A 24,751-nucleotide genomic window follows, 5' to 3' on the forward strand; every position below is an offset into this window, starting at 1 on the left:
CGCGTTTACATAAAGTTTGTTTAAGTTCACCGTACGATAAAAGTACTTTTTTTTTTGACGTGACTTATTGTAGATTTGCCGCAGATGGCATTAACTACTTGGCCGGACAAAAATAAAAGTACTAAATGCTTAACACTTACATTGATAATAAGCTAAAAGCGCAGCATCAGATTAAATCGAGGTGACGTATACTTGTATTGTGGAGAATGTTAGATTACCTGTGAACAAAAATAGATATTTAGTTTCTACGCGACAAATACAAACACTTATATATACATAAACTCACGAACGTTGATTTATATAAATAAGTTACTATAGTATTTAACACTTTACAAGTGTCATTTGAGGTTACTAGCATCTGTTCCCGCGCTAACAGCGATGAAAGATGGGTCCATGCCCAAAAAAGATTATTTTATTATTTATTGTAGATTTGCCGTATATTACTTTAGCTACTTGGCCGGACAAATGGGGGAGCGCTGAGGACTCTCACCCAGTTAACCTGAACAGGTATTACAATATAATATTATATTTATGTTGTATTTAGGTACCTATGTGTATATGGGTATACATACATAAACTGTCTATATACGTCCCACTGCTGGGCACAGGCCTCCCCTCAATCAACCTGAGGGGGTATATGGGTATATGTTTATATAATTTCTTTAGAAAGTTACCAAATCTCCTTTCACACCTTTAAGTAAAGTTAAAGACTTAAGTATTCCGACACACAGCCCCCCGTTGGCCTCTAAACTCAACTCCCAGTCGTGTTCTGGACTTCAGCCAAGAAACTTGTCCATTAAAACTCACAGATTACAAGCTCGTGTTAACCCGACACTCCTTTGAAAGTTAATTAAGGGTAACAGGTATAATTTGTTCGCTCTTTAAGCCGTTTAAGTTCATAAGACAGCAAGAAGTTTGATGTCATCCCTGCGATTTCCTTGCAAACAAAGAAGGACAAATATAAAGTTCAGATTCAGGGAAATTGGATAGGAAATTAAGGAAAAACATCACAAAGATGGTTTTAATATATTTAAATCTTTTTCTTTTACGTAATCTGTTCTTTAAATACATTTTCCGGGAAACAAAATGTTGGTAAGTAGGTATGCTAGGGAAGACATTTGAAAATTATTTGAAATAATATTCCGTCCATCATAAATACAACATGATACATTGTACATTTTAAAATGACCAATACTTGTTTTATTAAAAACGATTTCTAAGTACAAAAAATACCCATCTAACTTGATAAATGTCCTATGTGACCTATTGCTAATTACGTCCGCAGAGCTCATAAACTAAAATTGCAATCCAAAATCGACATGCATTTGTATTCAATAGCCATAAATATTCAATGCAGAAACAATCTAAAATTCGTCTATGCACTATAAGTACAGGGTATTAATGACACAGTAACGAATACTTTGAAGGTTCATTGATATAGACTATAAGTCTGAATTGATATCAAGTGAAATTTTCCATCATTCCATCGCAAAAGTATGGAACTGAAAAAATTAAGAAAAACACTAAAAAATTCAAGAATTTTTCGATAGGAAATTCCGCTTGATATCAACTCGGAACCATGGTTTGAATCATCCCCTTCAGGATTCGGTACGGTGTCACTAACACTCTGTACAGACCGGCTAAGTGTTGCTATAGTCAAATTTAATTACATCATTACGCCCGGAATGTCTTAGCCAAGTTGCAAATATTTCTACGTTCATATAATCGGTAACGTATAACCTATCAATAGACCATCAATTATAAACTGCTAATTTTGAAATAGAAGCCAGATTGTACGTTTTCAATTTTCGAATTCTATTTTTACAATTTTAGAATTCTATTGTTTCTTTTTTTAATAAGTCACTCGAACAGTATTTCCGTACTTATTTAGTAGAAAATACTTTCGAACATAGAAAAGTTCGTTTTGACGGTTTATAAAAAGCATCACAATAAGGGACTTTCCAGTCTAAAATCCTCAAAAACAATTTATAGATGACTATAGGTTTAACAATCCGTTCCAAATGTTTATTTTGACTCAAACCAATGTAGTAATTCATTATTACTACAATAGACACTTGCACGTAAAATTAATCTAAACGCTACACAAGAATACCAAATTATAACATAGGCTTACGACTAAATCCCCATTGCGGTAGTCAGAGGTACATCCATTGCAAGATGAACTAAGTATTCACACCTCACCGAGCTTTCTGTTCGACAAACGTGATAGGTGGTGAGCCGTATCGCCGGCTATAATGGTCGAGCCAACTGTGTTAGTGAAAACTGCACTTAAGATAAATTAATAACTTTTTTTAAGTTTACGCGGTTATTATCATAATTAAAACACATAATAACGGGTTCTTACCGCGTTTAAATGGGGATATGAGACTCCCGATATTTCGACACTGTTGCAAGTGCCATGTTCCGAACATTCCGATATCAAAAACATAAACAAGCGGCAAAGAAAGAGGGTAGACAGATATGTCTGCCCGTAGAAAATTATGGATCTACCTACTCCACTCCAATCTCATCAGTCATCCCGTGATCATGGCACTTGCAACAGTGTCGAAATATCGGGAGTCTCATATCCCCATTTAAACGCGGTAAGAACCCGTTATTATGTGTTTTAATTAATAACTCATTCGTGCAATTCCGGTACCATGGTTCGAACTGCGCGCTCCCTGATTGAGAAGCAAGCCGATGTACCACAGGACCGCAATGACCAAATTCAACTCCATAATTTTCCCACTAAACGCGGTCAGATGCGACCGTAGTTTGCACTGCGCCAGCTCTAATGAGCGACGTCACTGCGTAGTGCACACTAGGCAACATATAGTGCTAACTTAGTGTTAGATTATTATACATACATAAACTCACACCTATTTCCCACCGGGGTAAGCAGTGACTATAGAATTCCTGCTTCGATCCTGACATACGAATATTATATCACATCAATTTCCCTAAACGGCAAAACAAAGGAATGAACTGCCGCAAACTGTGTTCCCTCCCCATTACAGTCTTAGAATCTTTAAAACTAGAGCGAATAGAATAGAAAATTACTATATTGACCTGTAGCATGACCGGATCTACCTATGGGCTGATTGGGCTGCAGCCCAGGGCCCTGGGATCACAAGGGGCCCCCAGATCCCGCTAAAAAGTAGACCATAATTTGAAAAAAAAAAAAAATGTCTGTTAAAATATTTTTTGCTATTAGTTGAGTTTTAAGGGCCCCCAGATCCCGCTAAAATGTAGACCATAAATTGAAAAAAAAATGTCTGTTAAAATATTTTTTGCTATTAGTTGAGTATTAAGATAGGCCCCCAAGTAGTTTCAGTCCAGGGCCCCACAAATTCACGATCCGGCCATGACCTGTAGTGATATTGTGGTCAAACGCAAACGCATTTTTGATATAGATTTCTTTTTTTATTCCCAGTCCAGCAGAGCAATAACATTTTACACTACGTCTCTAATGAGTGACGTCAGTACACTATATAGTGTACACTACGTTGTATATGGTGCACACTACACTATATATATAGTGCACCTGTTAACTAAGTGCCATGCCTAGTCGTAGTTATGCTGCTGTAATAATTACACCTACCCGTTTACCTCTAGTAGATCTCTACCCGAGCGCTTCAAAGGATGTGAGAACTTCGTAACTTCATATTAATGAATCGTTCCCGTTCGAAAAAAAAGAAATCAAAAATAAAACAAAATAAATAATATGTCAACTTCAGCTTAAAAATAACAAATTCGTGACACAGATTCACTTATTAAGTTAAATAATAATCTAATAATAATTAAATAATACAATATTATGGATTAGTGTAGGTACACAACTATGCTGATTCCGGTAACACCGTTTAAGTTTATTTTGAGTTATAATACCTGTCATATTCTTATCCACAGAAAAGGAAAGGGACGAGTCAAGCATAACATTTATGGAACGCACGTCAATTTTAGGTAGAAAGTTAAAAACCCTTCCAAAATTTTATATTGGCCAATAACCCGACAGAACTAAGTTGATAGTACACGTCAAACAGATTGCATATGAACGAGATCTACATAGAAAATTGCAGAATGTTGGCAGTTTATACAAAATTCCATCCCCATTTTAGGAAAGTGGCAGGTAAAAAAGAGAAAAAAATAGCATATGCCACTCTTTATCACTTCAACTATATCCGCTTAAAAATCACGTCAATTCGTTGCTCCGTTTTGCCGTGAAACAAACAAACAGACACACATATACACTTTCGCATTTATAATATTAGTATGGATTCAATAATAGATCGCCAGTTAGACTTAGGAGACATCTCGTCCCAGTCTTAAACTGAGCCTAGGGGCGAGTTTCCCTTTTCTAATTTGATAATGGGTAACTGGGCTCACTATGATCCAGTTTTTGGGATGATTACACCATTGATTATTTTCTAGGGGTTTCTTCTTCCCCAGTTATTTGAGAGTAAGCAAAATGAAATTACGTTTTACCACATGCTATTTTCAGAGAAATAACTACTAAGATACAACTAAGTAATCAGAACATTTTCCAAATGCCAGTTTAACTAACTTCAACCCACTCGTTTTAAGCCTGTTACAGGCTTTTATACCGCTTGTGGCAACAGTTAGAAATGAGTTTTAAAATTGAATGAAAATACATTTCGCCCCTGTCCTCGTAATGGGACGGCCTAAACAAATATTATCATCAACTCTTTCTGTCCTTTAACATAATAAAGACCTCCCACATGTACATTCATAAGGTAAGTACATAGGTACATATATCTGTAGATATGTATAGACTCAGAACCGTTATTTCTATTAGGATAAACACAGGCACGTCTTGTCAACTTGTAGCAGATCTTAATATTTATCTCTTACAAATAAAATGGCGGTGAATTTCAATCAATCAATCAATAATACTTTATTGCACAACGACATATACAAAGCACATAAACATACGAATAAGAACATAAGCACGATAGGCGGCCTTATTGCTAAACAGCAATTTCTGCCAGGCAACCTTAGGGTGAAAGAAGATTATGCATTGGTGCACGGGCTGGTGCAATAAACATAATTAAAAAAGAATAATAAGTAATATAATTTCGTATTTATTTTCGTATGTATTTTTCTGGCAAAAAGTTGGTTTGATTTCTGGTATAATCAATTTACAAACGTTACTTTTCTACATTGTCGCTCGGTTCTTGATATTTATCTGCCATACCGCAATCATCTATTAAAAGAAGAAACACAATTTTTTACTTGACCATACCAAATGTACTTAATCAAACATATAAAAGATGACACATAAACATAATATGTAGTTATGAGTCTTTTGTATGTATTTTTTTTATATTTTGGTGCAAGAAAGTATAATTTATTTTTATTTGTATTGTTTAAAAGTGCCAGTAAATCTAAATTCTTCTACGCGCTATCAGAATTTTCAGTTTTAGGTAGGTAATTATAATCACTATCACAGAACAGAGAAGAAGAGAGAAGTGAATTTGAAAAATTCCTATGCCTTCCACGATGACATTACGGGCAGAATTCTCCAGAATTTTTCAAATTAACTTCTCTCTTTTAAATAAGGCCGCCAGATTGTACTGTATCTATCATCATCTGTGTTAATTTGTTTTGTATGTTGTGTGCAATAAAGTATATTTGATTTGATTTGATTAACAAAACAATTATCGATGTTATCCTGTTGAGAAATAGTGATTTTAATTCCAAATAAAACTAAAAATTCAGCGTATGCGATTTGAGGCGCTACATTACTATGTAGCTCTACTGAGCTAAATTTAAAACAGTCTTGCATAACAGTCCCGAAATACGAAAGCGTACTGTACATTTTTGGGCTCTTTCGCCCCAAAAAGTCGCATTGAATTCACTTCCAAGCAGAGAAGTAAACAAACCTTATGTAACTTTATTTCCTTCCATTGCTCAAAGGGCAAAGCACAAATATATACAATTTTCGTAAAGATGCGCCGTTTTGCCAGCTACCCATAAATATGTTTACACACCGAGAGCATTTGCGTGTTTTTTAACAATGCAACTTTACTTAGTACTTATTTACTGCGATGGTTCGAAGCACCAACCAACGAACATTCGCATTCATTTTGTAACCTTTAGAACTGTGAACGTTACAATCTGTTACAACTAAGCCAACTTGCAATCGATTTCGAACGGAAAAAAGCTTTCGTAATCTTGACTACCACGAGAACTGTTACCTTAGCAATATTATAATATCCTTTTTTTAAATGATGAACTGTCTTTGAGTGATGAACTGAGCCATTTGGTTTTGTATAACACATCCCAAAACACCCATTTTTTTAGTTGGTACATTATTGGTTTTAGATAATTTAGTGAAAAGTTTTACTTTACCAAATAAGTTAATGTGACATGGATCTGAACAAAAACATAAATGTGAAATGAGAGCCATGTTCAATTGAGATCTAAATGGGTGCCAAGTTCAATGGTCAGTCCTGAAATTTATTTATAACAAAATAAAACGTAATTTCTTCTTATAACTTAAGATAATATATTGTAGCCGAAGGTCCGACTTGGGTGTCTAGATCTTAACTCCTCCAACCCGCATTGGAGCAGCGTGCTGGAGTATGTTCCATACCCCCTCCGGTTGAATGACAGGGGGCCTGTGCCCAGTAATTATATAGGCAATTTATGTTATTTTATGGATCTAAAATATCCGGCCAAGTAGTTAATGCCATCTGCGACGAATCTACAATAAGTCACGTCAAAAAAAAAGGATCTAAAATCAGTACTACAGCGAAAGCTCGCGGTGTGTATACCGCCTTAGCGATCCAGTTAGCTGCCGGTAACGTCACAAATCAGTTTTACCGGTAACGTATCGTGCTGCATGCACATTTGTCACGTTTTCACGTAGATGAAAGAACGTCACGAATAGCCCGGATTGTTAGTTGTATTATTGGTTCATCACTGATTGAAGAGCCACGCTCTTGTCGGTGTAGCATTCTCCATGCTACTTTTTAGGGAAAAATAGGGCAGTGGTTTCCCTCTTGCCTTCCGGCCCGCAGTACTTTGTCTGACGCGAGTGGGATAGCGCCCAGAGCAGTCTATTTCAAAGCCGTACTAGGACTCCTATCCTCCGCCTCTGAATACCTACTACTGACACTTACTGCTGCCCTCTGTCAGGTTCCAGATATTATTGGTTACGCTACAAATAAAAGTACTTGAACACTTTAAAATCTTAGAGGAAAATAAAGCAAACGACTAAATGCAGTCTCATCTCAACATCTAATTAGGAGCAAATAACTAAGGTCACTCAAAGAGCGATGGAAAGGGCTATCCTCGGAGTTACTCTGCGTGATGGAATCAGGAATGAGGAGATCCGAAGAAGAACGAAAGTCACCAACAATAGTAGCCTAAACAATTGCTAAAGTGAAATGGCAGTGGGCGGGGCACAGCGGGGGCACACCGGGGGTACAGCGCACTATGGAATATGGTAGAACAAACGCGTATCAAAATTCATTTTTTCACTAATTGAAATAGGTACTTCTATCAATGTAATATAATAGTTCGAAAGTCGGAGATTCATATTCTGTAGCGCAATTCATATTATATTTGGTGAAAGTAGTTGTTTTCATTTGGTAAAGTTAAGGTTCATGAAATTGGGAAATATCAAGTTCCTCATTGACGATTTTCAAAGTCAGATAGTTTTAAAACTTAAAATGAAAGGTATATGGTATTATATATTTTTGAAAAGCTTATCTATCGGAAAATTTAAACAAATTAAATTGATTGTTTTTAATACGAATATATACGTAAAAAAAATTAAAGAAGAAATGGAGGAAAAAAAAGGTTTTCTTCAACTTCGTCGAAGCTTTTAACATTTACCGGCGTTTACCGGTGCTTTGATTTTAATGTTAATTGATAGTTTAGTTACTTATCAACAACATATATAAAAATTAGCTGCGATTTTTTGCGAACTTTGGAGATATGAGATAAAATCGAATCCTAGTCAGGGAACGGAAATTGCTATCAATTGCGGTTTCGTGGTTGACTTGATTTAACAATACTTTGTGGTATAGTTTATCAATTGATTATTTTATATTGTTATGTTTTTATCATTTTGGTGTCATTTTCCGTGAGAAAATAGATATCTGAATTAATTCACACATTCTGAAACAATATATAAAGGGAGGTAACAAAATATGTTTCCATTACAATTTCAGTGGTATTTTCGTATAGTACGGCTATTTTACTCTTCAAAATGTCTACTTTTAACTGTAGTAAACGTGAATTAATAGAATCTTATATAGAAGGCGGTAAAACGACTGCGGCACTTTCGACATATTTGGAGGAAAAACAAGTATCAGAAGACAATATATGTTTTATAATTGGTAAAATCCAACAGACTATCATCCCTGCGTTTAATAGACGCTGGAAAGAAGCAGCACGCAATAAGAATATATTTTTAAAAAATAACACAAATTGGCTGGATTCTGAATATTCCGTGACTATACCTACATCAGAAAACGTGTCAACAGACTCAACACCGTCTACTTCTTCTGGTAAACGAGGAAGACCGTGTGTGACATATGGAGATTCTTCAGAATCAAGCAAAAAAAGAAGAAACACTATTTTGATGAACGAATATGGTTTGGAGCACATTCTGGGCGGATATCTTCAAGGATTGCGTTCTATGGGAGAAGGAACGGAAGCAAAACTAGTTGAAGAATTAAGGTTGGCTGATGCTGAAAAAAAGCTTTTCGTTTTGAATCACTTTGATAACGCAAAAATAATCAAAACGCTTACAGATGAAGAAGCATTCAGTGTTTTCATCGACTTGGAACTAACTAAAGCACAATATCTGTATCTCAGGAACGTTACAGATGAAAGAAACTGTCCAATATTTCCACCATATTACAAAATACAACAAATGAAACAGGAATGCTATCCACCATCGTCAACAATTGAAATCACAAACACATACGCGAAAATATTGAGAATTCAAGATCTATTAGATCACACTGCAGCTAGAATCTTATCTATAGATACAATGAAACTAACAAGAAACCCTATTACATAGCTAGTTAAATTAATAATATTAAGAAAATTTTGATTAATTTCTATGTTTAGCATAATGTATAGCTATAGGTACTGTACCATTTTTTATTTTATTTTATCATTAATATGATAAGTTATGTTAATTGAGTAATTAGTGTTAAGAAATACAGGTAAGATAATATAACTAAAAATATAAATTTCAATAAATATATAGCATTTTAAACGATTGTGAGTTTTCTTTATTTAATAAAAAAAAATACGCGTAATTTCAATTCACCAAACATTACTTATATGAATTGTTATATATTCCTTTATATTAGTGCAAAATTACATCGCTCTATCTTTAAAATTGACGGAGTTACAGATTTTTGATCCGAAACACACCCAAATATTCCACAGTGCAGCGGGGGCACAGCGGGGGTACAGCGGGGGCACAGCGGGGGTACAGCGTGGGCACAGCGGAGGTACAGCGGGGGCACAGCGTGGGCGACCGTGGGCCTAAAAGCGCAGCGTATGTAGGCCCCTACTAGGTGGACCATCAAGGATGACCTTCTAAAGATCACGGGAAAGCGCTGAACGCGGGCAGTACAGGATCGGTCATTGTGTCGATCCTCCGTATACCCGTATCTATGATAAAAATTTCAACTTTAAATTTGAAACCTCATACGTCGGTTTGGAATCTCCATTCTTAACTATCCATGGCCAATTCATTCACTACTTTAAATGACATGACGTTCTACCTTCACATTAATTTGTTCCATGTAAGCTCTTCTTGGTCTTCCTCTTCTTTGCTTTCCTGCTATCTTCCCTTCCATGGTGTTTAAATTTAGCGAGTCTTATTAAGTGGCCAATCACTTTGCCTCTTCTGCGTACATATTAAATAAACACTAAATAAAAAAAAACACAACACGCGCCATATCAACTGCACGTGTCAACTTGATTCTCCGCGAAAACATTCCACAGTTTAGCCACATGGGAGTAAGTCCCGCAAATTTTGTCCCGCAAATACAGTCCCGGGATATTCCCCAATGAATACACAGCTTAACGCTCTGAAGAAAATTACCGGCGCTCGGGGGAAAAAGATAGACAAAACCGGGACAGGTGGCTAAACGAGCGCGAGCAAACGTATTAAACGATTTTTTTTTTCCTAACTTCAACTGTTTCTGACAGGTTTTTATTATTTGTATTAACATTAACGACAGCTCATTACGACCACAAAGAAAAATTCTGAAAATATTTTCTTTACAGACAGAATATATTAAAAATCTGAATCTAGATTATAACGGAATAAATCTAAACGCCCACACAAAAACATAAATACTTGGAAAAAACGTACCTACTTAATTTGCGCAGATAACATTATGGAAATTTATGCTTACCCAAAAAAATACATACGTATAATCAATACAATATTTTAATAGCACGTTTTTATTTATATGTCATTTCTAATGTCAAATATTTGTTTATGTATTTACTAAGTACGGTCACGAGCATTAATATATATACACATTGGTACCATGTCACATTAACTTTTTTGACAAATTTTCTGTAAGTCTCACTAAATGTCAAATATGTTAGTGCGACAGAGTCCTAAAGTGGGTACATTATATTGCTTATGACTATACAATGTCAAACTATATTATGCCATCTTATAGTGGGTGTAGTAACTAAGATTGAGAAGGAAATGTTAGGTTGGTTTGGATACGTAGAGCCGATGAAGGATAATAGGATTACGAAAGCGGTATATAAAGCCAAGGTTGGTGGTAGCGCTGGCAGAGGAAGACCTAGAAGAACGTACATTGACCAAATTGGAGATGTCCTTAGAAAAGGTTCCGTACGATCTAGTATTAAACGACGTGCGTGTATGAAACGATTGATGAATGTGGAGGAAGCAAGAGAAGTATGTCAGGATCGAAGCAAATGGAATTCCATAATCTGCTTACCCCGGTGGGAAATAGGCGTGAGTTTGCGTATGTATGTATGTGTTAGATATATTACTCATCCAGGAGTTGATACCTAAACTAAAAGTAGAACCCTGCAATACAAAATCCTAGTAATCATTCGTAAAAAATGAACACTGCTGTCGGATACCGTTCTTTTGACTCTCATTAACCCACGCGAATCATTAAAACTGAACAATTCTCACGTAACATACCTCCTTGCAGATAAACAGATAATAAACGTAATCCATTGTATTGTCTGACAGTTCATTGGCGGTTTATTATACGCCTGTGAGCTAATTCTAATACGAACAGTAACAACATACAATAAGGGACTTTCTTGCCGCCGCGGATGTTGTAAAAACCAACCAGTATCGCTTATTCATTCAATTATGCATTCCATTACCAATGTAATTGAACTTGTCTCATTGAATGCATATTGCTTTAGACAGGGTGTGAATGTTAAGCTAATTAATCTAACAGTTATTGTTTCTCAACGGATAACTGTAGCCGTTTGTGCGCAGGCGCGGATTGAGTAAGGCCTCGATTTTGTGGCCCCGTCAAAGAAATAAGTTATTTATCTAAACTCATCAAAAAATTCGAAACACCTCTCAAGTTTATGTTTCTTAAAAAGTAGAATATTAAATATTCAAGAAATTACATTTTACAGTAGGCAGGATAAGGTTTTTAATTTTCACTTAAGTACCTAATATTAATGTTCCAAATTCAAAATTTTAAATGTTATGAAATTCGTTTTTCGTCGAACAAAACACGGAAGTGATTCGATGTTTTTCATAAGAAGTACTTATAATATTTTGACTTTTACGATATAAATATTTAATATTTTAAGACTGAGGAATATTGTACACGAAACTTATTGTTATGATAATTAACACGAAAATTCCAAGAGCAATTTTTGAGCAATAGAATTATTGTAGTCAACGTCACATGAAAAAAAAGTTGTGCCTAATGCACTATCACATTAACGAAATTACTGACTTGTGTTACACATTAAACAATATTCTGTATAATTTCGCTTCTTGGAAGCATTAGCCATAAATTACCATCAAGAGTAACAAGAAAGCATGGTTCTGTTTGCTTTACGTAATTACTTTCGTCGTAAATTAGTCACTGAGCACGACAGACAGGGACATTAGTAATGTCACATTACCTTTCTCGTAATAAGGGCCCTTATTAAGGGCATGGCTTACGCTCTATTTAAGGTGGGGATGACATAAAAAAATATAAAAACATGATTTTTCGCATTCTGTGTATGTTTTAGAAGTCGAGATAGTGATATCTAAACGCTTTGCGATATAATCTTTACACCAGTTAGTCATATTGCTACCCAGTACTTATCACAAATTATACGCGAGTACCAATAATTGCTGCAGGTTTCTATCTCCTGCAAACTTTTCGCTTTATGTATTCAAAAACAAATTATAAGTGGAATTTCTGTTAATTTACGTATGTTCCTATTCTATGCGCTCAATTTAAGGGCCCTTTTTAGGACAAAAAGTGTTTAACCAATTACATATCTGGTGTTCAATGGCTGGAGTCATTCTCACGGCAGTGGCAATTTAGATAGCGTTACACCCAAAATGTTCGCCGGAATGGTCTGTAACTGATCTCGAATGGAGAAGAGTACAGTAACTAGGGTACAAGAGTACCTTGGATGTGAAACTCGTGTTGTCGTAATGTTCCGGGAAGTTTAGAAAATGTTTCCAGTGGTGTTGTACTACAACTATTTCGCGAAGTATTTTTTCTTGGTAACTGTCCAAGTTTTTCGAGACGAGGGAGTGTGTCGACGAATATGTTGATACTGTTTTTTTAGAATAAAAAACTTTCCTAAAACGAGGGACTTTCCAGGATACGTTTTCCAAAAACAATATAGATGGCGTTGTACAGCTTTAACGTGATAATTACCTCTTTTCTCATTAGTCGGGTACAAAATTTCAAAATACAATGTAATCTTCTTCTATCGTGTGGGTTGTGAGGTGGAGTACCAACCTCGTCAACCCTGGTGTCAGGGTTACTATTGAGCCGCCAAAGGCCCCTGACATGGCTCATGTAACGACTACTTTCTTACATCAGTAAGTAGTAACCGGGACCAACGGCTTAACGTGCCTTCCGAAGCACGGATCATCTTACTTTCGGACAAGCAGGTGATCAGCCTGTAATGTCCTAACCAAACTAGGGACCACAAAGTATTTTTTTTGTGATATGTCCCCACCGGGAATCGACCCCAGAACCTCCGGATCGTGAGCCCAACGCTCAACCACTGGACCACGGAGGTCGGTCACAATGTAATGGCGGAAGCATATATAAAAAGTTTTTTGCTTGATATTTGTTCACATTATGCAGAAAATGATGTTGCTACCTATATTGCTGCTCTTTATTTAAATCAGAATCATAATGGGTAGAAGATGCGCCATTTATATATTGTTTTAGATGAACGTAACCTGGAAAGTCACCCATTGGTGCAGGGGTGCGGGGCGAAGAGTTACCGTTCTATACATATATAGTACTATTAAAGAACAACGAGGAATACCAAAACAGGTGTTCTGTACCGTAGATTAAAAGAAAAGAGGATGTCCTTTGGCTGTTTGACATTATCTTTCTGTCTCCAAAAAAGCCTTCACCGAGTCGAGCCGTACCCTAAAATAAAGATTTTCTCCCGTAAGTAACTGTGAAAAATAGAGAGTGTTACAAAACGTGTTCCAACTAACATCTTTGGAGAGCTGCCAAATATACCTGCAGTTACAGAGGCGCATTCTCTTGAAAAATGCATCAAGTTTATGACAAAATGTTCAAGTTACAAACCTTAAAGTTGCCAAAAGTTTACGTCTCGTAGTCAAGACTTTTTACTCTAAAATACATTGGGTTGATCCCCGGCATAGAAGAAAGAGGTTGGAAGGACCAAGTGAGCGCGAAACGCGCGCCATACAAGTATGAGCAAATAGTTCATACTTCAACTTTGCTCCCCACTAGTCCGCAAACTCTACGATGCACGGAGCTCCGCGATAGTATATTAAAAGGTCGTCTTGTGCATTAAAACCTGCAGGGCACGAAGTCAAATATCGACTATCATGCAAGGAGATCCCTCCTTATTACAGGAAAGCTAAAAACCTTAGTATTATCGGCTATCTAAGTATATAAAAGGAGAAACTAACTGACTGACATATCAACGCACAGCCTAAACGGCTAAACGTAGGCACTTGAAATTTGGAAGAGACGTAGCTTAGGTACCGTAGAGGTGCACTAAGAAAGGAATTCCCGGAATTCCCCCGGGAACGGGAATTAGCAGGAAAATCCTTTTGTATGAAAAATCTAAATCGCTTAAGTTAGACGCTTGAAATTTGGCATGCAGGTACCTTAGTTAACTTGAAGCTTAGTTGCAACAGGATATTGCAAAATTCCCACGGAAACGGGAGTTAGCGGGAAGAAATATTTGTATGAAAAAATCTAAACTGCATAAGTTAGATGCTTGAAATTTGATATGCACTCCCAGACACACAAAGATCTCTCTTTTATAACACGCCACGCGGACGAAGTCGCGGGCAAAAGCTAGTTTATCAATAAACAAAAATACTGAGAAGCAGTTGAGCTATCGTAGTTATCTGTTTGTAGGAGTAGTAGTAAAAGAAAATGGAGTTGAACCGGCGACAGGGGTTCATATACAAAATGCGCGTTAGGGCCTTTCCAACCTATTTCTTCTATTCCGTGGGTTGATCCCACTTATCACAAGAATAAGCCTTCATAATATACCGGGTGTTAGTGACATCGTAACGAATACTGAAAGGGATGATTCAGACCATGATTCTGAGTTAATATCTAGTGGAATTTTCCGTCGCAAAATTCATGAAATTTTGAGTTTTGTTTTTAATTATTTTCAATTCCATATTGTGCTTTTAGCTGCATAGAACCCAAATTTCAATAAAAAAAACAATAATGACAAATTATCGAAAATTTTCGATGTAATGGAGACAACAGCTGCTCGAACGGGTCAACGGCCACACGCACCGCGCCGCGCGCCCCGCTCCGCACGCCCCGCTCCGCGCGCCCCGCGCCGCACGCCGGCGGCGCGGCGGCGGCGCGGCGGCGGCGCGGCCTACAAAGTAGGCACTACGAACCGATCCTATTTCTTTCTCTGTCTATCGTAAATTATAAATTTATTTTATTCTTATTCTTAAATGGACGGATAATCAACAGGCATAAAATTTATGGAATACACGTCAATTTTAAGCAGAAATCTAAAACAACCGACAGAATTAAGTTACCAGCGAGATACCTTTTTGATTCGACCGGGTTATTCATTCATTTACTCATAGGAATCGGGGCCATTATCTACCTAAAACAGTTGAAACAGTAAATAATTGTATTCTTTGTTGTCATTAGAATAACTAACAACCAACTAACACAACCACCACAGATTAGGTAATTAGTTACCTACTATGTCAACCATCCACCAACTTAGTATGTAAGTACCTACGCAAAACCTCGCTACACAAAAATCGAAAATGTTACAAAGCAAGACCTATCGGTACTATCGCTAGTATCGATCTAAATGTACTATCACTACTTTCGATAGTTTAGACAATTTTCAAGTTCAACAATTGATAATCTACCTATCGATAGTTCGGCAACTCCGCCGCGTAGGCAATGTCGGCATGTTCAAAGAAAAAAATTGTCCGAGTGGAGTGATCTTATTTTTCTTGTTACATGTTGGTACCGTACCGAGGTACTAAGTACTAAGTTATTCGTAGTTTTAAATCTCATTGTTAAATCATCAGTAAAGAACTAATTAAACCTATCCTGTTCTGTGTACAATATTCATGTAACGGCTACGTGCTTACATAAGTACCTAGTAGACGGGAGCAACGACTTAACGTACCTTCCGAAGCACGGATCATTTTACTTTCGGACAATCAGGTGATCAGCCTGTAACGTCCCAACCAAAGGCCTTATAAACAGATTTTTGTGATATGTCCCCACCGGAATACGAACCCGGACCCTCCGCATCCCATCGCTCAACCACTGGACCACATAGGCCAAGAAGGTTCTAAGACATAATTAAAGGATCCTGGGACGCAAGACCTCCGAGTTAGGGCTTGTTTGATCTGTCTTGATGGATACTCGGACGTGAATAGCCTCACGGATCAAGGGCAACGCGCGCCAATAAAGTAGGCATTACGAACAGATACTAGGTATTTCTTTGAGTTGATAGGTATCAAGTGAAGTTTCCTGTCGCCAAATTCATAAAAATAATAGATTTTTTTCAGTCCCATATTGTGTTTTAAGCTGCATAGAACGCACATTTAAAATAAACAAATAAAAATTACTAATTATTAAATTTTATCAATGTCATCAATAATAATAATAACGTATCTACAACTTCAGCTATGCGCAGGTGAATAGCCGGCGCACGGGTCAAGGGCAACGCTCGCCAATAAAGTAGGCATACGAACAGATACTATTTCTTTCTCTGTCACTTGCACCATAAACATACTTCTCTCTCTCTCTCTAGTCGTCGGCTCGACGCGGCCGCGGCCGGTGCGTCGTCGGCGCCCTTAGTCGGCGCCTTTGATGCTTTGCGCTAACGCCGCCGTGCGCTTCCGCTCAGTCGAATACTAAGCTTGACCCGAATCGCGTGATGTTTTTCGAGGATATTTTTTTCGTGTTTGTGAGTGTTTGTTTCATTCTGTAAATGAGTAGTGTCGACTATGATGATAGATCATAGACCATTTACTGCGCAAAAGTATGGAAGATTGTTGATGTTTATTAAAGAGCAAGGTGTTGTGTTTGTGAGTGCGTGTGATACCTACCTACCGCGGAGGAAACGCGATGTTGCATACCTACGTGACGTGACATGTTCTAGGGTACCTACCTAGGTACTTCATCCGAAGGAATAACAATTAAGGTAAGGCAAGAGTAGGGTTTTTATTGTTAATAAGTTAGGAACGTTTTAATAACTGGTAGGTAGGTACCGTGCGTGAAAAATCGTGGCAGTAGGTGTTCTACTTCAACAAACAACATTTTTAAACGTTGAACCACTACTAAGCATCTAAATACAAGAGAATGAAAACTCCTACCTAGATATCAACATCGTATCTCACACGCGTAACGTAGCCGCGCGTAAGTTTAGCGTCTGTGTGGCGCGTTGTTCGACTTACATTGCGGCACAGTAAAAATTGAAAATCTTAATTAAACATTTGCGACAAGAAAAACACCCACCATCGTTTTTAGTACAATAAAATAGGCGTCCCATTTTTTTTTTCGTTACGATGTCACTAACACCCGTTATAGCTAGCGAAGAGTGGGTGTATAGTATACTACTACACCTCTGCCTGCCCCTCCGGTTATATATGCGTGAAGCTACGTGTTATGTTGTTTTAATTATAACGCTTCTAAAACATTTTCTTTCATTATCTGCAAAGACGGCCAAAGCGAAGCGCACACTACCTATCTTTTCTCGAAACATTTCGTCGTTTTTTTGAATCCTCATACATAACTTCAAAATCAGATTTGGATTTTACTAGATAAACAAATTCTCAGGATATGTTGTCAGCAGTGGACTTATCATTATTAGTTTTTCATTCTAAATAACAAAACATTTCCTCTCAAAAGTTTCAGTATGACGGCGGACTGCGAAATTATTTTTACTTCGAAACAAATTGAAAACTTGAATAAACATTAAAACGAAAAATGTTTCTGTAAACATTTATACCCACATACATAATTGCATCGCTCTATACGACTACCACTCCATTTGTACAAGCGAGTTATGAAAGCCAGATGAGTTTGCATTCTAAACAAAAACAAACGTAGTTACACAAGGAAATTGAAAAGCTTTTTGAATTGCTGTCGGCGAGTCGTATTGAGTGCGGTAATTTATGGGCTGTTTAGCTATTAACTACAAAGAGTTGAGAAACTGTGAAGAAACCTCATAATGTCCGGTACACGAAATGAGAGCACTGGTCCTTTTTGATTTGCAAATTAATGATCGCATTAAGGTCCCGTTTGCGTATTTGAAAAAGCTATACATACATATAAAGTGTTCACACGGCGTAACGAAAACTTTGGAGGATGATTCCGACCATTATTCTAAATTGATATCAAATGGAATTTCCGGTTGGAAAATTCATGAAAAATATATCGATTTTTTAATTATTTTCAGTCCCATATTATACTTTAATAATTGTAATAATAATATACAGGGTATTAGTGACATCGTGAAAACTTTGAGAGATGATCCAGCTCATTATGCTGAGTTAATCTCAAGCGGAATTTCCCATTGCAAAAGTAAAAGAAATGAATTAATTTTGCGACGGAATACCCTATGGTGAGTCATACCTATCGCACAGAGCTATACTTACCAGGAGCGCTATACTTTGCCGGGAGCGGCCTATAAGTTAGCGTTACGTGGTTTCCGATACCCGATATATTTTCAATCTCACGTTTACTTTGAGCTTATCCGCTGTACTAACCCTCAGCGATCTAAAAGTATTTCTGCTACGGGACTACTTTACCTACATTTGTTAGACTTTACTCCTAATATTCGGAAACGCAGAGTCACAGACAATCTACAATGCTTGTGGTATGTTCGCGGAAGAGCGCTCGGATGGTGTTCAAGCTATAATTCGTTAGAAATCAGAATCTCTGTCGCAACGCCTTAGACAAAGTCAAAATAGCATCCTGACAGCCATTGCAGAGAGATTCGACTGCCCCATTGGATGAATTTAATGCATGATTAATATATTTTTGTGTTTGTTTGTTACTATTTAAAACCCACTTTCCTGAGAAATGTATTTTCGGAGGTATGTGTACTTACCTGTATTGGGCTGGTTTTCCCTTCACGGGTTTGGAAGGTCAGACAGGCAGTCGCTTCTGTGAAAAACCGGACTTGTCAAATCTTCAGGTTAGGTAAGCGGACTCTATGTGAAAACGGGATGATGCTAGGGAGATGATGATATTTTTTATTACTTTTTTTTTATTTACATATTTATGGATCTTGTAATCTGATTTAAATACATAATAATAATCTAGTCTAATATGAACTCCAATGACGAATCCCGGCAATCGACTTTACAAGTTTGAATTACCGTATGAACACAGATAATAATTTATATTACTAAGTTTCCAGTATTCATTTGTGTCCGGTAAATAGTAATAAGCTCGCCCCGTATTACATGGGACTTAAACATATCTGGCAAGAAGTAGGTGTGCATACTGTACACTGGCGTCCCAGCATTACAGCATCTCGTTTGACAAATCAAACTTAGGGTACGCAAATGACGTAAGTATATTTAATCCAAAAAACATTTAATTTTTCACCCTTTTCGAAGTCGTACACAAAAATCTAATCTCCGCACAATCAGAGAAGAAACAGACACCATCAAATATTTAATACAATTTTTATGATCATTAGAAGCAATATCGAGAAAGTTATTTCCTTGGAGCCCGCTGGGAGCCAGAGCCATAAACACGATGAGTTTTTGCTCTCAAACTCATTACTGGAGGCACGTGCCCTCATTATACCCTGCTAGGACTAGGGCGTGTGCTATTATATTACACACGAAATATCATAATACCGTTGTAATTTTCGTGTCATCGAAATGTGTACAGTCATGAGCAATATCATGTACCCAGTTTAGAACCCTGTCGCACTATCATATTTTGACATTTAATAAATAAATAAATAAAATATAAAATCAATTTATTTCAGGCATGTTACTCGTATTCACATTAGCAATTATAAAATTAAATTTTTAAAATTATATTTCCAAAATCAATAAAATAGTAAAATTAAATTAACACTTTATTACTATAAAATAAATATTTCCCACCCTATTATTTAAGTTGCTTTATGTTTATACATTATTTATCCCGTTTTTCACGGGGTCCGCTCACCTAACCTGAAGATTTGACAGGTCCGGTTTTTTACAGAAGCGACTACCTGTCTGACCTTCCAACCCGCGATGGGAAAACCAGCCTAACACAAGTTAGGTCACATACCTCCGACAATTCATTTCTCGGGAATGTGGGTTTCTTCACGATGTATTCCTTTACCGCTGAGCACATGATTGATTACATTTATGATCCAAACATGAATTCGAAAACAAATTCGATAATCATGGTTTAGGCCTGTACTGGATTCGAACCTGCGACTTCAAAGTCAGAGACAAGCGTTCTACAATATGAGCTACCAAATCTCTTACGCGGTTATTATCGTAATTAAAACACATACTATCGAAAGTGGAAGTGCCATGATCATGGGTCGTTTCGTAATCATGGCACTTGCAACAGTGTTGAAATATCGGGAGTCTCATATCCCTATTTTAAACGCGGTAAGAACTCGGTATTACCTATGTGCTTTAATTGTCTATGTTTACTATTAACATATTATTTGCATTGCTCGTAAGTAAACGTAGATGTTTCTATTTTCTATGCAATTTGAAAGCTTCACACTAACACAATATTCTAGGAAACTTAATACTATGACACTCCAAACTTTTAGTATTACACTTGACAATTTCCAACAGAGCTCTTATGCTCACTGTTTTAAGTTTAACCCTTACACAGACGGTGAACAGTGATATTTTAATCAGTGCAAAATTACTCTATGGGATATAGTTCAAGAATAGTTTTATGTGGATGTAGAAATGCGTACAACACTAGGGTATTTTGCTCGCAGTTTTGGACTATCTTTTCTCGTTATTTCTACAATTCTAATTCATGTAGATTTAGAAATTTCTGGCTTGAGTTTTGTCTACATGTTAAAACATCTGTCGTGAACCGTGCTATGGTCAGGCAAGTCACAGCACAGCAGAAACAAGACTTATGACTAGAGAGAGTTGTAACAAAACGTATTACTCGGAATTATTGTGACGCGCGTTAGTCGCTTTTCTGACACGGCTTTAGTGTGCGTTAGGCTTTAGTGCTTAGTTCTGGGTCATTCTCATTACGTTCTCACAAAGACCAGCTCTTGTCTCCGTCCGAGATACACTCGTTATCACAATGATGTCATCGCTTACTGTTCCGTATTTCTATAAAGTTTTTTTAGAAATTTCATTGCAACCGTGTCAAGTACGAGAGATTTTTTCTCATTACCATTGTAAAGCTTTAAATGAAACAAGGTTCTTTTACAACATGATATAAAAGTTGGACATCTGTATTATCTGTAAATTACAATGTCGATGAGCCCCGTTTCGAATTAAATTGGCTTCTGAACAAACGGGAGTTTTTACTGTGTTTTTCATCAAATAGGTAAGCATTTTAAAATAATATGTTAGAGCTTTTCAATATTGTCATAAATCGACTACTTTGTCAACTACTTTCACCGCTCAAAAATCTCCAAAAAATATTAAAATCACGATGCAGCATGCTTTACTGAACAAAGACACTCCTATACTTTATAATCCCTGACAAAAAACATGTTAAGTATTTATTATTTTATAAATATTTTATCATAAAACAGCCCTGTAGAAATACGGAAATCGAGATAAATACGATACAAAAGCTGGAAAAATCGAAAAAGTTTTCATTCTTTAATTCAATTATTCGTTTATGATCTACATTCTAAGCGGGTTCGTCATAATTTATTCCTCAGGGCAGCGAAATCTGTTATTATTTATGTCAGGGATTTGCAAGACGAATCGTATCTCTAATTCTGTTTATAAGAACAAGTTCTCCGTAAAATCTAGGTACGGTAGCGTGTGTTATACTGTACGTAATAATTTACTATTTTGGAGTTTTCAGATGATTAAGGCACAGGTACGGTCTTATATGTATACACTTTGAAACCATGTCACATTAACTTTTTTGACAAATTAAACCGTAAGCCTCATTAAATGTCAAATATGATAGTGCGACAGGGTTCTAAAGTAGTTACATGATATTGCTCATGACTGTACGAATTACAAACTGACTTAAATATGTGATATTTTATTTGTAACGTAGTTTTACATAACATGTAATTTTATAAATAATTATCTCGAAGTATTACATTTTATTACCAACCCGCAATGAAGCAGCGTGGTGAAGTATGCTCCATACCCCCTCCGGTTGAATGAGGGGAGGCCTGTGCCCAGCAGTGGGACGTTTATAGGCTGTTTATGTATATTATGTATGTATTATATTTTAGTAATTATTAGAAGTGGTTGTGCCCTTCCCGGTTGTTATATATCTAATGTTGATATTGATTAATTATTTGACATGTAACATACCCTAATGAATAAATAAATAAATGAATGTTGCATTCACTTTTTAAGACGAGAAATGTTATAATAAGACTAAACAAATGTACCAAACTTCTTTTTGACCACCACAAACAAATCGATAGCGTGAATAGAGAAAATATACACGGCCAACATACAGACAGGATATACCCAAACCTTTGATTTAAATACGTTACAATAGGAACACGTACTTACTTGCACATAAGGTTGAGATTATTGTTAAAAATCTATCAATGATCGATAAAAACTATCTTGTAACTATTCATCGAAATGATAACCTGTATTATGTACTTAATCGTAATATACATAGATGATTAGTCCAAGTTCCATGAGAAAAACTGCCAAAATTGATTAATGTCCCTACCCAAAATAAGAGCATCTCAAGTTAAAAGAAGAAGCCATTTATAAACCGTTTAATCCCAAACCTTTATAACCTAATTTGTATAAAGCGTACACGGTCGCTTTGTTCACCATTTTACACATCTTATAGCACATTGTACTTATTTTACGTGTATTTGCTTCACAAAATATTCCTATGTACACCCCTGTTCTTTCACTTTGACCACCAGAGCAAGGTTAAAGAGTAAATTCACTTATTGGACCCTCAATCCTGAATATGTTTGTTTGTAGTATTTGCATGTGCGTGTCGGGTCGGGACTCGTGATGGTCTGGGTTTGATCCCGGCTGTGGAAATTGGGTTATGAAAACAAAATATTGCTTAGGTAATCAAATTTTCGATAAGGTTTGAATTTAAATGGGTACGTTCTCTTCTTCTTTGCCTCTATCTAAGCTGAAGACTCGATAACGTCGTCTTATAGTTGAAAACATGCAAGCGCAATTACATTATAATTGAATGTACAACTACCTAGTTATATAAACTGTTGTAATTTTTGTAAATTATTTTAACTTCAATTACTCGTATTAGTAACTCACTCTGTAAACGTGTCCTCTCGTTTGACGTTAGACGTCAACTGTCAACTCGAGGATTGGCAGTGTCTTGTTAGCGCCAAAACGTACGGTTTTATTATTGATAAGTAATGTTAAAATTATATTTCTGTTTGAGTAATAAAAGTCGACAACTCCCTTCCCTGAGTTGTACAGTCATGAGCAATATAATGTACCCACTTTAGGACTCTGCGCACTAACATATTTGACATTTAGTGTGACTTACAGTTCAATTTGTCAAAAAAGTTAATGTGACGTGGTACCAAAGTGTATACATATTAATGCTCGTGACCGTACGCTAACATTCTTATTGCTCTTCTTATTTGTTATTACCCCTAACCTGTTTGTGCCAAGTTTCCTTTCGAGCCTACCTAATTCTGTATTCCATGAATTCATCTTTCTATGTTTTATTTATTTGACCAATATCCTCCCTGCTTTAGAATTCAAAGATGATAACGCCTTCGTAGCCAAATTTCAGTCGAATTGAGGTTAATTACTATTGGAATTCATTTTGCATAGTGCAAAATATTGCTATAAATATTTTATTATATTACACAATAATAATTACGTGTGAATAACGTTATGTAAAAGTGACTATAAATCGAAATGTTATAATATATTGTAGGTACTTAGTTCGTCTTCGCGAAACTGTGAAGATTACTGTATAATTGTACTGTGCATTTCTGTTTACGAGTGGTATATTTGTGGGAATGTAACAACTATTGTATTGAAATTGCTACTAATTGCGGTTACGTCTTTATGTTTCCCTAATTGTTGTTTATTCTTGGAGGTTTCTATCTGAAGGTGGAGGCTTAAGAGTCTCAAAATACGGGGTTTCCTAGTTATAGTACTACGGGAAGAAAATTTTGCCCATGGTACTACTGGTAGTACCACTAGTAGTACCACTGGTAGTACCACTGGTAGTACCACTGGTAGTACCACTGGTAGTACCACTGGTAGTACCACTGGTAGTACCACTGGTAGTACCACTGTTAGTACCACTGGCAAAAAACGGTTCAAACGCCAGCCGATACTTAAATTACCTTATGGCATCTATTTCGATGCTCTATTCTATGTATTTTGAAAGAGGAAATAAAGATTTTAATTACTTACTTACCTTTTGTATAAAATTACTATTATTTTCACAATGACTGACGTAAAATATTTGGTAGTTTGGCGATCTCATTTGGAGTAAAATAATGTATTTAAGTACTTGAGAGAAACAGATAATAAATAAGATTAAATTGCTTAGTAACGTATGATAGGATATCGTTGGTAGATTTTCTTTATTGTGTGATGTGTGAAATATGTTTTAATATTTTTTACTCTTTGTTTAAGTACCTATACATAGTTAAGTTACCTATAGTAGTTATGTTTCTAAAGTTTGCGTACATTGGCGTTTCTGCACTGTAGTGACATAAATATAAAATAAATAATGAAATTTTAAGTCTCGTTTTAACTATTAATTTTAAGGTTACGTTTACAAATGTTGTTGCATTAAGGAACATGAGAAATCGTTCAATGTGTATAATACCGTATATATGCACGATAAAGCCTTTTTGGTACTTACCTAACTAACATACGGTCTTCAAC

The 24,751-nt window shown here is 36.3% G+C and overlaps 1 protein-coding gene across 2 annotated transcripts in view; it reads right to left on the reverse strand.

Moving 5' to 3' along the window:
* LOC126371438 (mucin-2) overlaps positions 1–24,751 on the reverse strand; it is a 105,783-nt gene that overhangs the window by 63,543 nt on the left and 17,489 nt on the right. The window contains exon 2 of one of the 2 annotated variants that reach the window (XM_050016727.1): positions 18,808–18,863. The exons of the other annotated variant lie outside the window; for it this stretch is intronic. The gene's annotated coding sequence lies outside the window, so the exon portion shown is untranslated. The remainder of the gene's footprint in view (positions 1–18,807; positions 18,864–24,751) is intronic. 2 annotated transcript variants of the gene reach the window in all.

This window comes from Pectinophora gossypiella, chromosome 12 (genome assembly GCF_024362695.1).
Source record: "Pectinophora gossypiella chromosome 12, ilPecGoss1.1, whole genome shotgun sequence".
Lineage (NCBI taxonomy): Eukaryota > Metazoa > Arthropoda > Insecta > Lepidoptera > Gelechiidae > Pectinophora > Pectinophora gossypiella.